The following is a 6,850-nucleotide window of genomic DNA, read 5'->3' on the forward strand; positions in this document are numbered from 1 at the left end:
CGACTCTGCGGATAAACACTGGGAGAGAAACTGTCAATCAATGACACCTGATGCCTGTCAACCTTCTGATGGCTTCAGCTAAGCCAGTGGTTCTCAACCTTCAGGCCCTTTAAATACCGTTCCTCATGTTGTGACCCAACCATAAAATTATTTTCGTTGCTTCTTCATAACTGTAATGTTGCTACTGTTATGAATCGTCATGTAAATATCTGATATGCAGGATGGTCTTAGGCGACCCCTGTGAAAGGGTCGTTCGACCGCCAAAGGGGTCGTGACCCACAGATTGAGAACCGCTGATAAGCCGTCTTGAGAATCTCCAGTAACTCATGTGGATGCTGTTGTGCCTGGCACATCTGGCGCCCATGGAGGAACCAGTCACAGCCTCTCACACGCCATGGAATGGACCTGTTAAACAGCTTCTGTGCCCGCCTCACTTTGTGCCCCAGCGGTCAGTTTGACCCAATGCGATCACCCCTATTCGCCAGGCCGAGGGCATCAAATGAGTCCGTGCACATTGAGTCAATGCACTTCACAGAGAAATGTTTCCCTCTAGTAAGGATAAATGTGGTTTAGACCCGTGGTTGGCAAACCGCGGCTCGCGAGCCACATGTGGCTCTTTGGCCCCTTGAGTGTGGCTCTTCCACAAAATACCGACTTCTGTGCATGGGCCACGAGGTTTCAATCACACTGTATGTGCGTGCCCGCACGTGGTATTTTGTGGAAGAGTCACACTCAAGGGGCCAAAGAGCCGCATGTGGCTCGCGAGCCGCAGTTTGCCGACCACTGGTTTAGACATGTGAGAGGCAGCAGCGGCCCCATTTAAGATGACTCCAGCTTTTCAGAGCGCTGCTCTCCTGAACTGGGTAAATTGTGTTACTTTAATAAAACCAAGGCCCTTACCGTAGAGACACCCCTGGCACCCTCTTGCCTATCTGTAACTCACTGCCTGTGGGTTACTTCCAGTCCTTCCTGACCTTGTTCTTGGACATGCGGCTGCCGGGAAGTGTGTGCCCTTTGTGGAACATTCCAGAAAAGTAGCAGGTTCTGCTCTGGAATATCAGTGCACTTTCTCCCACCCAGACTTCTCTGCTTGCCTCTCCCTCTGCATTGCAGACACCACACTTCCCGCCGGACTCAGACCTTCTTCTGAAAGCAGCCGGCACCTACCACCGATTCCTGACCTGGCCCGTTCCCTACTGCAGCATCAGCCAGGAGCTGCTCAGCTTCATCGACGCTGAGCTCAAGGCCCCAGGTCAGTGCTGAGGCAGCTCGCGCGGGGAGCAGGGATCATGCAGGCAGGAGCATGGAGCAGGGAGCAGGGAGCAGGGAGCAGGGATCATGCAGGCAGGAGCATGGAGCAGGGAGCAGGGAGCAGGGATCATGCAGGCAGGAGGTTCTTCTGGAACTGCTCTTGGGCTCTGATCCTCCTCGCCTCTCAACCTTCAGCTCGTCTCTGCCCATGGCCCCGATTCAAAACCTTGGCGTCTCCTCTTTATGGTGCTGTGTGTATCTATGCGCACCAGCATCAGATGGCTGAAAGCAGTGAACGTAGGCAGTAACTCAAGGGGGAATTCTTGTCCTGCCCGGTGTTGCTCAATTGGTAGGAGTTTCGTCCAGTTACACTGAAAGGTTGTGGGTTCGATTCCCGGTCAGGGCACATACCTGGGTTATGGGTTTGATCCCTGATCCCAACCCAGCCTGTGGGAGGCAACTGATCGATGTTTCCCTTTGTCTCTGCCCCTTCCCCTCTCTTTGAAAATCAGAAAATGTCCTCGGGAAAGGGGAAAAAGGGGAAAAAACAGAGGACTTCTCAGGGGAGGCTGAGCAGGCGTTCAGGGCAAGGAGACCACACCATGCGGCCTGTGCCTCTGCTCTGGTTATGCAAGTGGCCTCTGAGGCTGCCCAGGTCCGACAGCAAAGCCCATGTTGACACGAGGCCCTCACGTGTTCTCTTTGCCTCAGGAGCACGTGGGGAAATGTACGTGTGGACAGGTTCAGTCTGGCCACGGAAGGTGGCTGGTTTTGGGAATGGACAGGTTAATGGGCGCCATGACAGGTGTGGACAGGGGCCTGGTACTAAGTTTTCATATGTAGAGTCTGAAAAGTAGGAATTCTTGAGAAATTGCAGGTGCTATCATACACATGCAAATGAGGCAGAAGAAAACTATTGCAGAGCAAGAGAAATCATAATCAAGTACGATGTCCTGAGAGGTAGTGTGATATTAGAGCAATTCATCCCATCCGAGGCTCAAAGGAATGAAGTCAGGAAACAACTGAATGGATAAAATTCAATATCCGTTCCTAATATTTAAAACCCCTCTAATATATGAAAACTTTTAATATACGGAAGTGTTCTTAATACTAGAGGCATTTCCATTTAGTCAATAATCTTTCTCTTCATGCTTACAATGATTTTGCCTATGCAAAAAAAATAAAGAATATTTCCTTTTCCAGAGAAGATAAAATTTTAATAGTTAGAAATCAAACAATTGCTTATTTATCAAGACTAAGAGGATCACCTGAAGGACTGTCAGACTGGTAAACAGGGAGCTAAGAGCTTTGCCATATAATGGCATTAACCAGTTAGAAGACATGAAAAAAAAAACCCACAACAATTTGCAATAGCGACTACAAATATAAAATAAATGCAACGAACCTACATAGAAGAAACAAATTTAACCAAAGGATACATAATTTAAAGCACATGTTGCTAGATTGAGTCAATATTATAATAATATCAGGTGTTACAATGATCAAAATACATCAACATCTTTTACAATTTAACAAAATAGAGAAAGTCTATCAGTACCCTACAATAGCATTTACCCATGCATTTGATATATATTTATGTATTCTTAAAGAAGAGTAAGGATGGATATTTCCTTACTAGGTCTTTGAAGGTACCCTAAGGCTATATGTAGTTATAAAAATCATACACTATTGGGAAAAGAATACATGAATAATGGAACAAAATAGAATAGCTAGGAACAATGAAATAGTAAAAAATTGTTATATAACAAAGTGGCATCCTCAAATGGGTCCTGAAAAAAAATTGGTCATTTAATAAATGATATCAGAATAATGGAGAGACAATAAAAAATGAGTTAGAATTTTATCTTCAAAAAACAAAATTGAGTTTTATAAAAATAACTTACAGATATATTAAAAGCTTAAGTGTAGAAACAAGACCATAAAAGCCATAGAAGAAAAATAGGTCACCTGAGCTTAGAATGGAAAAGGATTGTCCCTGCAAGACAAAAATTATAAAAGGCCAACAGATTTGAGAGCATAAAATTTAAAGCTCTTTATTTGGCAAAACCCTCTATAAGTGAAAGGTAAATGACAAGCTAAGAAAAATATTTTCAATAAAAATAGTACTCAAATCCATGAAGAGTTCTTTTGAGTCAATTAAAAATAGGCCAACCCACCAATGAAAATGTGACGAAGCATGCTTTAAGCACATCAAAAAAAGAACTAAAAACATCTGAGGAACAACTCTCAAGATATTCACCCTCATTAGTAATAAAGAAAATGCAAAACTTAACAGTGAGACACTGTTTTCCCCTAACAAATTGGCAAAGATTTTTTAAAAAAAAGCAAGTATTGGTCAGGAAAAGGGGGGCTGTGTTCTCTAAAACATTAAAAAGAATATCCTTTCACCCAGCAATTCCATTCCTAGAAATTTGAGCAATTATGGCTATGCAACGATTTTCCTACAAGGATGTTCATCGATGAGTTCTTTCTAGTAATCAACCAATTCCAAAAAACCTAAATATTGCACATGGCTGAGTATAGTGTAGCAAAGTCATTTGGTGGAATGCTAGTCCATCATATAGAAATGTAATTACTGAGATCAGAAGATGTTGAGTAACTTGAATCGTTAAAAAACCAGGCCCCAAAATACTATGTATGTTGTAATCCCATCTTTTCTTTTAAATCTCTGCACACCAAGCCCTATTTAGTACTGACAGTGTTTCATTCTCATTGTACACATTATACACATAGAACAGAGGGACCAAATCTTATTCCTCAACAATTCACGAACCCTAGAAAGCTCAGGACTGAAGCTCTGTCTGTAGATTTCTTTGAGGGAATTCATGACTTCCTTCCCCAGCCAATCATCTATCTGATCTATCTGCCCCCAGCCAGTCAGCTGTGTGTTGTTACAGAACAGAGCAGGCACAGGCTGAGGTTGGCCATCACCCAAGTCTACCTATTGCATGAACCTCACTTTATGGGAGAGACGTGGTGGAAGAATGAAGAAATCAGGAAGACCCTGAGGAGGTGTTGAACTAGGAGGTGCTTGGGCACATGATGAATCGAGAAACTGCCAACCTAACTTTCCAAGGCACCCTAAATCAGGGGTCCTCAAACTTTTTAAACAGGGGGCCAGTTCACTGTCCCTCAGACCGTTGGAGGGCCGGACTATAGTTTAAAAAAAAAACTATGAACAAATTCCTATGCACACTGCACATATCTTATTTTGAAGTAAAAAAACAAAACGGGAACAAATACAATATTTGTATTTGCATGTGGCCCGCGGGCCGTAGTTTGAGGACCCCTGATTTAGACGGAAAAGATTTCCATGCAAATGCCTTGGCAGGACCTTCTGTCTATACTGGTGGTCGGCAAACTCATTAGTCAACAGAGCCAAATATCAACAGTACAACGATCGAAATTTCTTTTGAGAGCCAAATTTTTTAAACTTAAACTATATAGGTAGGTACATTGTTATTAACTTAATTAGGGTACTCCTAAGGCTTGGGAAGAGCCACACTCAAGGGGCCAAAGAGCCGCATGTGTCTCGCGAACGCAGTTTGCAGACCACGGGTCTATACCAAAGATTTAAACAACTCTTTCTTTCTTTGAAATGGCCAAGGGCGATGTTGGGTTGGGGGAGGGCCGTCACCTGCATGTGGGGCGACCGCTTCCCGATTTCGAGTGGAGCCAGCTGGCCCTCCTCCGCTGAATGCACGCTATGCCTGGAAGTGTTTTTGTGGGCAGCTGAGCAGGAACTCTGTTCTGGGCAGCCCAGCGAGCAGATGGGGAGCAGAGGGGCGGGCTGTGGAGAGGCCGAGATGCTGGGACATGGGGTTCTAAGCCTGGGGGACAAGAGCCAGGCAGAGCAGCAGCTGGAGCTGGACCCAGAGCAGGGAGGACCCGTGGCACTCTTGCCCCTCCCTGCTGAGGGGCAGTGTCCAGGGACCACGCGAGGCCTCAGATATGCCGGTGACCCAGGAGAAGGCAGATGTGTGGAGAGGGGCTCAGGCCAGCCTGCCCGTGCTAGGAACTTCTCTTCCAGGGAAAGCAGAACTGAAACAGGAAACCATCTCCTTCTCATGTCAGAGAGTCGTCTTCAAACAAAAACCAAGCTCTCATACAAATGCACAGCGAGCCCGTGCCCCAGATGTGTTCAGCCCGTCTCCGAGGGAACCAGCGACACGACAGAGCTGGTGTAGAGGAGGGTGCGAGAAACTGATAGGGGTTTCTCGTGCAAGCTAGAATAAGGGTGCAAAACTAGATACCAAATTAGTTAATGTCATCTAGGAGAATAAAACTGTAACCTTTGAGGTCATCTTTTGTCTGGAAAAAAACACTCATCTCACATCCACACGTTAACCCCTGATTTCACAGAACCTGGGCCCTCATCAACAGCAAATAGTAAGTTGAACAAAATTGACCCTCATCTACAGGAGCCTTACGTGGGCTTGTTAGAAAATGCTTCAGTGTGGTTTTGTAGAGGCATGTGGCTGAGTGCCCCACCCCCAGTGAGCCCAGCTGAGAGAGGCAATGGGAGGAACCAGGGAGGGGCTGGAATGGAGGCCAGAATGAGCTCTGGGAGGAGAAGCTGAGGTTCAATCACTTGGCGGTTACCAGTACTAGGTATTAGACCTCAGTGGTTTCAAGTCCTGGAGCTGCGGGGCCATTGGAAAGACATTTTACTTATGGGAGCCTCCGTTTCCTCATCTGTAAAATGGGAGGAGGATCCCTCCCTCTCAGAACGGTTTTCGAGGCTAAATGCTGACCTACGTTGATTTCACGTTGCTTGGGCAGTAGGGTTTGGGGTGTGTTGGCTTAAGAGAGAGGTCCTGGCAAGGTCACAGGAAGAAGATGACCAGAGACCTGAAGAGCTGGGCCCTCCACCCAGGGAGCCTTAGGGAGCGAGTTGCCATGGAGATGAATGAAACAGTTTACTCCACTTTGATGTGGCTGGGTAGCAGAGGAAGTGGGCAGGTTATGAAGCCCCGGGCCTCCCCCTTCTTCCTGACTCCACCCCCAATAGGGTGCCTACTGGCTCCGCTCTGGGGCTGGCAGGAAACCTCACATCAGTGCTACCAGGTCCTGCCCACCACAACCCTCTGGGGTTAAGCCCACATGTTTGTTGAATATTTATGCTGTGACCACATGGCTGCACTCAGCACAATGCTTGCCTGCAAAGAATTTATCTGTAATCCTGAGGGGTGACAGTGGGCATCAGATGTGTGAGTCACTCAGGGTGCCACAGCCTCAATGCCTGCATCTCACCCAGACCACGGCCCCATGACGTAAGAGGGAAAAGCAATATTACTCGCATTTTGTGCATGACACAACCAAGACTGGGAGAAGTTTGTTTCTTGCCCAAGCTATAAAGCCAGGTGTGAGAGGAGGAACACGGGCCTTGGTATGACAAAGACATCTGCTTTGTTACTTATTAGTTGGTGGTCTGGGGACAGGTTGCATAAGCTTTCCTCATCAAAGCAGGACTGAAATTGTGGTTGATGGTGGTGGTGGTGGTGGTGATGGTGGCAATGGCTGCATTACCTGTGCTTACGGTGCACTCAACATTGCTAAGCAACATTGCTAAGAATCG

At 46.4% G+C, this 6,850-nt stretch overlaps 1 protein-coding gene across 1 annotated transcript in view; it reads left to right on the forward strand.

Annotated features, from left to right (window-relative positions):
- The first annotated feature begins 1,095 nt into the window (after positions 1-1,095).
- PIK3R5 (phosphoinositide-3-kinase regulatory subunit 5) overlaps positions 1,096-6,850 on the forward strand; it is a 21,349-nt gene continuing 15,594 nt past the window's right edge. Inside the window, exon 1 of the transcript XR_002827115.1 lies at positions 1,096-1,252. The gene's annotated coding sequence lies outside the window, so the exon portion shown is untranslated. The remainder of the gene's footprint in view (positions 1,253-6,850) is intronic.

This window comes from Myotis lucifugus, unplaced genomic scaffold, assembly GCF_000147115.1.
Source record: "Myotis lucifugus unplaced genomic scaffold, Myoluc2.0 scaffold_797, whole genome shotgun sequence".
NCBI lineage: Eukaryota > Metazoa > Chordata > Mammalia > Chiroptera > Vespertilionidae > Myotis > Myotis lucifugus.